Below are 9,641 nucleotides of genomic sequence, written 5' to 3' on the forward strand. Positions count from 1 at the left end.
TGGTATACATCATTCCATGTTGTCATACTTTTTCTAGTGCATTTCTAGAAATATTGTTTGGTAGTTTTAGAAAAGATAGCATCTGCTGTACAAATTGTTTTGTTTGTATAACTAGCTATGTGTTTGCTTTTAAAATCACCTTAGTGGAAAATGTTAACCATTTATATATGGAGGTAGTGTGGCAGGAAAAGAAAACTCCAAAAGTTTCTTATGCTCTATAACTGTAACACTTGCAAAATTTCACACAGGACTGTAGAAGCTGACAAGTCGTAACCAAAGCAACTGCCAGTTACTCAAGGTCATACACTGACTCCCAAGATAAGCTCCTATGCTCTGTAGCTTCTGCAAATTCCTCCTGAGTTTTCTCTTTGTCTCCCATATAAGGTAGCTGGACCTAACTTCCGCCTTCGGCTTCTGTAACCTTGCTTCGCCTCCTAGGTAGGAAGCCCGAGACTATTTAAACCCTGGGAGAGTGAGGATCGGTGCTCAGAGGATTTGGATGTTAGCCACCCCCTCTGGGCCCCCGGGGTAATAAAGTTTGTGCTTCATTATCTCCCCGCGTGTGGGTGGATTTTCCACAACATTTTGGTGCATGGGCCGGGAAATCCTCACACGAGCAGGTATTTTGCCTCCGGTGAAGGCGACCAGGGGAGTCGGCAGGGGAGTCCTGCCACAGGGGAGGAGCACGTGCCCTGGTGATTCCAGGCTTCCCGGGGCAGAGACTCCCGTGCTGTGTCCCCGACTGCTCTAACACCCGGGCGGAGGGGAGAGACGAACCACGAACTGTCAGAGGCACCAATCAGGTATCTGTACGTGCCCTGGGGACCTGACCCAAGAATCTGAGAGAGACTGATCACCCCTTGACCGGAAAATTCAGGGGTCTGGGCTTAGACCCAGACCATCGGGCTCCTTCTCGGGGGAGGGACAGCTAACTTCTGTGTGGCTGTCTGTGCGACTGTCTGTGTGAATGTGTTTGTGACTCTATGGGCCAGCCAGGTTTACGGAGTCTGATTGGGCCCCCCACCTGCGGTGGGCGTGTGAAAGATCCCCTTTTTCCTTTGTCTGTGTCAGTTGGGAGAATTCATCATGGGTTGGGGGGGGTTTCTGCCACAGTACTATATTGCATGTATGTGGGTGCACCGCCATTTTGGGTAAAATGGAGGACAAGCCACGTGAGTGCCCCCCCCCCCGCCCCGGGGTGGAGGTGCATGGTTGTCATCATCTTGGATAATGGGTCACGTGAGAGCCCCTCCATCTTGGAACTGGGCAAGGTGCCAGGCTCTCTCCAGACTGCATCCGTCTGGTTCTCTGTGTAACTGGTTCTGATAAGGATGGCTCTGAAGGACATGTACTGAAGTTAAGGAAAACATCTGGCCTGTAGGGTGTTTGCAGGGTCTGAGCTTCAGAAAACTGCAGCCTGCAGTGTCAGGGACTTTCGGCTGTCCTTCCCAGAGTGGGAAAGGAACCAGGATTAAAAAGAATAATAGTTAAATCTGAATGAGTAAAATTATGTATAAAGAATGTAAAGTTTTAAACCTGGAGTAAAGGAAACCTCAACTATTTGTTTTCTGGTTTTGTGGGAAAAGAGCAGTGTTGTTTCTGATCAAAAACCCTCTGTACTTAAATCTGTTTAAGGTTGCCTATAACCGGTTGGGGAGGATGCCTTTGCCACTCGGGACCCAGGAAGGGTCATTTGGGGCTGATAAGTGCTTCATCCAGAGGCAAAGCAGCATGTCTCTGCCATGAGACCGGGCCTGAAGGAGCATGTCTCTGTGCAAGAGAATGCCCCTACTTGTGTACTGTTCTGGAAACTCTGTGTTTTGGGTTTTGCTCTGCATCTGCTCTGTAAAGGAAGTGAAGGATTCCAGGGAAGGTTAAAACTTCACACTCTGTAGAAAAGTAAATAATTTAAATATTTATATATATATATATATATATATGTATATATATATATATGTATATATATATATATATGTATATATATATATATGTATGTATATATAGTGGTTTTGTTAACCAAGACTTTGACTGGAACGTCATGTCTGAAGGAGGCATGTATGGGCTCTGGTCGTCACCAGAAAGCCCTGAGGAACTGGGATTGACTTGTGAAGCTAGTGTAAGCCCACGAGAAAAGCCTGGTACTTTGGTTGGTTGTGCAGTTCATGGCAGTCTTTCCAGGGAAGGAATGAAGGTTGCTTTCATGAAAGATGGCCAAAAAGGAACCTGTAAGCACAATGAAAAACTCAAGGATCTGAGTGAAACAACTGGTACAGGCGAAGCCAGATGGCGGATGTACGGCTCTGCTTCTGTGCTCTGAGGGGCGGACTGAAAAGTCAATCTGAAGGTTCCCTGTGTGAGTTCCAGCAAAGCAGAATCAAGAATCATAAGTAATTCAGGCTGCTCTTGGTGTGTTTATGCAAACGAACAGTCAAAATAAAAAGAGAACTCAAAGTAGTCCCTTTAATAACAGTGAGGGTGATCTTAAGGAAAAAAATTATGGTTCAAGGAAAATCACTGTGCTCAGTATTAAACATCAGAATAACGCAGCTAACTGTCTTAAAAGTTTGTTTTCATTTAAAGGTTAAAACTGCTTTTGTAATATCATCAAACTACAATTTACAGGTATGAAGGACCTGTCAAATTGCCATTGCTGAATGTCATTGCAGGAAAAAAACTTGCAACTGAATGCCTTCCCAAAAGACAGTCTCACAGGCACGGAGACTGGTTTGGGACTATTGTGTGAATTAACCTGTGTATTCTTCTGTTTTCATAGGATGTATGCCTATGACTTCATTGCCTGAGTGATCGGTTGCAATATAGGCCTCACTTAAGGAGCCCATTTTCATCGTCGCCCCCTGGAGCTCAATGGTTTGGCTAAACTAAGTGGTTGGGTTAGTAAGAGTTTGGGCGATCTGTGGGCTTCACTTTAAAACTGATTTTCCCTTTTCTGTCTTAGTGGCTTGAACAGGAAAGGTTTAGATATCTGAAAGGAAGGAAATCATAATATAATCCCTCAGCCTGAGTAAAGTACAATGGACTACAAAAGCTTTGGATAGGTGTAGCATGTCTTGTACACCTTCCTCCAGATAAGCCATACCTAAGCCCCTGCCTTTGTCATTTAATGGTTATGATTTAATTGTGCCTTCTAACTCTTTCCAAATCTGTCACTTCCAGAATATAACCAGGATGTCAACGGTCCAGTAATGCCAGTCTTTGGACAGTGAGCCTGCAACTTCCTGGTAATAGCCAACTGACCAGGATTCTGTAAGGTCCTTCCCTTTACAGGCAGGACTCCCTCTGTGCTGCACCCACTTTCAGGGCACCCCTGACCCACGGGTAGGTAAAACAACGTCTGTTTCTAGCCGGAAGCAGTTAAAAGAAGATGAGACCTTCGTCCATTGTCCTTTAAAAGAATTTAAAGTGGGTATATAAAATGAAAAATTGTTACAAGTTGCAGCCAAGGGGTGGGGGGGAACCCCAAATGGGCATTTGGGATGGAGTCCAGAATTCAAGGTGTCCAGGAAATTTTAGGATGTCTTCACCCCTTCCCCACAGGTGTAAGTTGGAGAAGGGACACACAGAGCAAAATATGCGGGACTGTTTTGTACAGCACCAGTTTTGCAGTTGACCCATGGCATGGTCATTTAACATGCCTATAGCCTTCAGCTGGTCACTTGGATATGCTAAATGGTTGTGGCCATGCTCTGGGCCAGGGAGATAAAGAAAGACTCCCCTGCCCAGGATGTGACAGGGAGGCAGGTCCCCCCAAGTGGGAGCTTGGAGAAAAATTGGCTCCATAACATGGGGCCACACCTGCCCAGACCCATGATAACAGCCAGATGGGAGCAGGTACTAGCCTGTCCAGGATCTGTGGGCTGTCTACGAAGCAGCCAACAGCCACCACCCAGTGGTCCTGAACCCCTACACCCTCCCGAGCCAGCTTCCCCCAACAGCAACGTGGTTTACCTGCCTTAATCTGAAGGATGCCTTCTCCTGCATTCCTGTGGCACCTTCCAGCCAACCCATTTTCCGCACACAGCGGTCAAGACTCAGTTGACTAAACTGTCCCAGGTGTTTAAGAACACCCCAGCCCTGTTTGAGAAGCCCTAGCAGGAGATCCCTCGCTAAGGACGGATGGACCTGACGATTTTGCAGTACATGGACAACCTCCTCCTGGCAGCCCATCCCAGGAACGGTGCCGGGAGGGAACGCACATGCTGCTGATGTGCCCCCCTACAGCCATCTGTGCAGTCCTCTATCATGGCCCTTCACGGTGCTCCGTCAGGTTCGCCTGCCCCAGTGACCTGCAAGCTTCCTTGGGGCCCCGGCAATGTCGCCAGGTGCAGAGCTCAGCAACCAGGCTTGCGGGAGTACTCACGGTGTGATCAGGGGCGAGGACAGAAAATGGCAGAGTTGCCAGCGCCCTCCAGAACCTTGTCTGATTTCTGAGGAAAATGCTCATTCTCCTGAGGAAAAAGCCAGCCTACACCCTGCAGCTGTGGAACTCGGCCCTACTACCAAGCTTTGAAGGGTCCGGACATAAAGAAAAAGCCTTCCAAAATATTAAGAGGTGCCTCAGTAATGTTCCTGCCCTTGGACTGTCAAAGCCGAGGTGGCCTTTTAATCTGTACAACCACAAGAGAAACAAGGTAACCCTTGGGTCCTGACCCAGCCTGTCGGACCATGGCAACACCCGGTGGCTCACCTGTCTAAGCAGTTGGACATCTGCTGGCGCCACCAGCTGGCCACCTCATCTGAGGGCAGTCGCTGCTGCCATAACGCTCTTGCAAGAGGCATAAGTGGCTGTCGAACCCCAGACTGACTCAATACCAGGGCATCCTCCAGGGAAATCCGAGGGTGCATGTTAAGACCATGAAACAAGTCAATCCAGTCACCTACTTACCGGCAGAACTTAGAAAGCTGGACCATGACTGTCTTAAAGTAACTAGAGAGGTCCATGTCAGCCGGCTAGACCTCCAGGACCAGGCCCTGGTCCAACCTGATGTTGATGTCACCCACTACATGGATGGAAGCAGCTATATGGTTGAGAACAGGAAAATTGCCGAGTATGCAGACCAGAAAACTGGACTGTCCTGGACAAACTTACTGCTGCAGGAGCCACCCCTTGGATCTACTACAGCCGGGCCAAGACAGCAGCAGATCCCAAAGACCCGAGGACTAGGCCTGTGCCAAAACCCACGCTAAGACAGTGGAGAATGCCAACCAGTAAAAAAGGATGCCAAGGAATAGACTATTGTTCCGCAGGATACCTGACTTTAATTGGCACCTTCGCAGGAGCATTGACAGTTGGACTAGTGACTGTGGCCCCTGAGGAATAGAATCCCTGCAAAGCGGGTTTCTGGAAATAGTTTGTCTCTGTTTGATCTCTGTATTTGGATTTATTGTATGCTTTGCTTAACAAATGCAGCCCCTGTCTCAGCCCCAGCCTGCAAATGTAATACCCCCAGGCATAGGATTATGCTTAGCGGTAAAGTGGTCTCTTACTATCTCCCAGGGTCAGCTTTCAGCTCCTCCACTGACATGCCATCGGGTTGCATTCAGTCACAGCAATCCCTCTGCACTTAGGGAGGGAAGATATACCAGACTGGAATAACATCCAGGACCGTAAAGTACCAGACCTGGAGGTGTCAGGCATATAGGACCCTGCATCCTCCAGACCTTAGTCCCACACCTAGGGCTACAGTGACTCCTAAGGCAGCCGCCACAGTGCTAGCCCTCTAGCGGTACCAACACCAGTATCAGCAGTTGTAACCCTCCCAAAGACCTCAGCCTTATAGACAGGTATTAGTGATGCTAAATGGGATAAAACACCTTATAGCATCAAAGGGGGGAATGTGGCAGGAAGAGAAAACTCCAAAAGTTTCTTATGCTCTATAACTGTAACACTTGCAAAATTTCACACAGGACTGTAGAAGCTGACAAGTCGTAACCAAAGCAACTGCCAGTTACTCAAGGTCATACACTGACTCCCAAGATAAGCTCCTATGCTCTGTAGCTTCTGCAAATTCCTCCTGAGTTTTCTCTTTGTCTCCCATATAAGGTAGCTGGACCTAACTTCCGCATTCAGCTTCTGTAACCTTGCTTCGCCTCCTAGGTAGGAAGCCCGGGACTATTTAAACCCTGGGAGAGTGAGGATCGGTGCTCAGAGGATTTGGATGTTAGCCACCCCCTCTGGGCCCCCGGGTAATAAAGTTTGTGCTTCATTATCTCCCCGCGTGTGGGTGGATTTTCCACAACAGTAGTATTAATATCCTGAATTACTGCATCCATATCATCTAAGCATCAACAGTTATCAATAGATAATCTGTATGAGAGAAGATATTGGATCTGACTTTAGTGCATATTTTTACTTCTTCAATTGAATTAAAAAATCAGCACAATAAGGCATTCACATTGTCAAAGATGTCTTGAGGATATAAATGTGAAAGGTTTTTTATTTAATGTATTCCATTTCAGTCTCTTACCAATCCTTTTTCAATTGTGTGTATTCTGAATATCTTCTAGTTTAAATGGCCTTTTCAGTTTCTTTAAGGTGTCTTTTGCTGAATGAAATTTTTAATTTTAATATAGTCAAATTCATCAATCTTTATAGTAAGTGTTTGGCTTAAGAAATCCTTTTCTCTCTTTAGGTCTAAAAATATTCACTATACTTTCAACTAGGAATGCTGAAATTTTCTATCTTAACATTTAAATCCTTGTACCATCTGGGGTTTTTTTTTTAAGATTTTATTTATTTATCTTTAGAGAGAGGGGAAGGGAGGGAGAGAGACATCAGTGTGTGGTTGCCTCTCACACACCCCTACTGGGGGCCTGGCCTGAAACCCAGACATGTGCCCTGACTGGGAATCAAACCCACGACCCTTTGGTTCATAGGCTAACACTAAATCCACTGAGCCACGCCAGCCAGGGCTGGGTTATTTTTTTAAATTGGGCATTAGGTAGGGAAATAATTTTATCCTTTTATAAATGGATAATTTTTGCTTGAGCCATTCTCTTGACACATTCAACCAGAGGCCGTTCCATACAAATTCCTTGAAATTTTTCAGACTCCCATATGTAGCATGAGTTAGTCACAAGGCTGGTTTGTACTAACTAAATATTAGATTGAGATACAAGAATGGTAAAGTCAAGACAACTTTTGCCATTCCTATCTGAATGGCAAAGTTTATTTGTTTCTTTTTTTTTTTTAGTTTTCAATTACTATTTTTATTTATTTTTTCCATGCCCATATATCCCCTCTATACCATCTTCCACCTCCACCTCCCCTCACTACAATCACCACACCGTTTGTCCATATCCATGAGTCCCTTTTTGCTAAAGGACACTATGCCTCAGCCCCACCCCAGATGTCAGCCTGCTCTCTATTTATGAGTTTGTCTCTATTTTTGTGTGTTAGTTCAGTGTGTTCATTAGATTCCACATACAAGTGAAATTATTTGTCTTTCTCTGACTGGCTTATTTCTCTTAGCATAATGTTCTCAGGCTCATCTACAATGTCACAAAGGGTAAAATTGTCCTCTCTTTTATGGCCAAGGAGTATTCCATTGTGTAAATGTCCCATAGTTGTTTTATTTGAGTACCTATCGATGGACACTTGGGCTGCTTCTGTATCTTGGTGATTGTAAATAATGCTGCAGTGAACATAAGGATGCTTATGTTCCCAGAAGTGGGATTCCCGATATATTCCCAGAAGTGGGATTGCTAGGTCAAAAGACAGATGCATTTTTAATTTTGTGAGGTGTCTCCGTACTGCTTTCCACAGTGGCTGCACTAATCTGCTTTCGCGTCAACAGTACAATAGGGTTCCTATTTCTCCACATCCTCGCCAGCACTTGTTGTTTGTTGATTTATTAATGATTGCCATTATGACAGGTGTGAGATGGTATCTCATTGTGGTTTTAATTTACATTTCTCTGATGATCAGTGGCATTAAGCATCTTTTCATATGTCTATTGGCCATCTGTATGTCCTGTTTGGAGAAATGTCCATTCTGGTCCTCTGCCCATTTTTTAAATTGGATTATTTGTTTTTTTGGTGTTGAGTTTTATAAGACTTGTATAAATTTTGGATATTGACCTCTTATCAGATGTATCAGTGAATATGTTCTCCCATTCTGTGAGTTGACTTTTTATTTTGTTGATGATTTCCTTTTCTGTGCAAATAATTTTTAGTTTGATGTAGTCCCACTTGTTTATTCTTTTGTTTCCCTTGTCTGGGGACATGTATCTGAAAAAATAGTGGTACAAGCAATGTCCAAGATTTTGCTGCCTATGTTTTCTTCTAGGATTTTTATGGTTTCAGGTCTAATATTTAAATCTTTGATCCATTTTCAATTCATTCTTATGTGTGGTATAAGCAGGTTGTCTAATTTCATTTTTCTGCACATATCTGTCCAATTTTCCCAATACCATTTATTGAGTAAACTATCTTTAGTCCATTGTATGTGCTTGCTTCCTCTTTCAAATATTAATTGATTATAAAGGTATGGGTTTATTTCTGGGCTGTCTACTGTGTTCCATTGATCTATATGTCTGCTTTTATGCTAGTAACATGCTGTTTTGATTACTATGGCCTTACACTATAGTTTGATATTAGGTAGCATGATTCCTCCAACTTTGTTCGCCTTCTCAGGATAGTTGTTTTGTGGTACCTTTTGTGGTTCTACATAAATTTTTGAAATATTTGTTCTAGTGCTGTGAAATATGTCATTGGAATCTTGATAGGAATTGCACTGAATCTATAGATTGCTTTGGGTACTATGGACATTTTAATTATGCTAATTTGTCCTACCCATGAACACAGTATGTGCTTCCACATATTTGTATCTTCTTCTATTTCTTTCTTCAGTGTTTTAAAATTTTCTAAGTATAGGTCTTTTACATCCTTGGTTAGGTTTATTCCTATGTATTTTATTCTTTTTTAAAAATATTTTTATTTATTTATTTTTAGAGAGGGAAAGGGAGGGAGAAAGAGAGGGAAAGAAACATCAGTGTGTGGTTATCTCTCATGTGACCCCCAGTGGGTACCTGGCCTACAGCCCAGGCAGGTGTCCTGACTGGGAATTGAACTGGCGACCCTTTGGTTCACAGCCCATGTTCAATCCACTGAGCTACACCAGCCAGGGCATTTTATTCTTTTTGAAGCAATTGTGAATGGGATTATTCTCTGAATTTCCCTTTCTGTTAGTTCATTATTGGCATATAAAAATGTAAATGATTTCTGGATATTAATTTTGTATCCTACTACTTTGCTGAATTCATTTATCAGTTCTAGTAGTTTCTTGGTGGAATCTTTGGGGCTCTCTATGTACAGAATCATGTCATCTGCAAATAAAGACAGTTTTATTTCTTTCCAATTGGGATGCATTTTATTTCTTCTTTTTATCTTTCTTTTTAAGGTTTTTATTTTAATTTTTTATATTTTTAAAATATATTTTATTGATTATGCTATTACAATTGTCCCATTTCCCCCCTTTATTCCCTTCTGCCCTGTAACCCCCTCCCACCCACATCCCCCCCACAAAAGTTCATGTCATTGGGTTGTACATATGAGTTCTTTGGCTTCTACATTTCCTATACTGATCTTAACCTCCCCTGTCAATTTTGTACCTACCAGTTATG

The sequence above is a fragment of the Phyllostomus hastatus genome, unplaced genomic scaffold (assembly GCF_019186645.2).
Source record: "Phyllostomus hastatus isolate PE091 unplaced genomic scaffold, TTU_PhHast_1.1 phas_contig_40, whole genome shotgun sequence".
NCBI classification, from domain to species: Eukaryota; Metazoa; Chordata; class Mammalia; order Chiroptera; family Phyllostomidae; genus Phyllostomus; species Phyllostomus hastatus.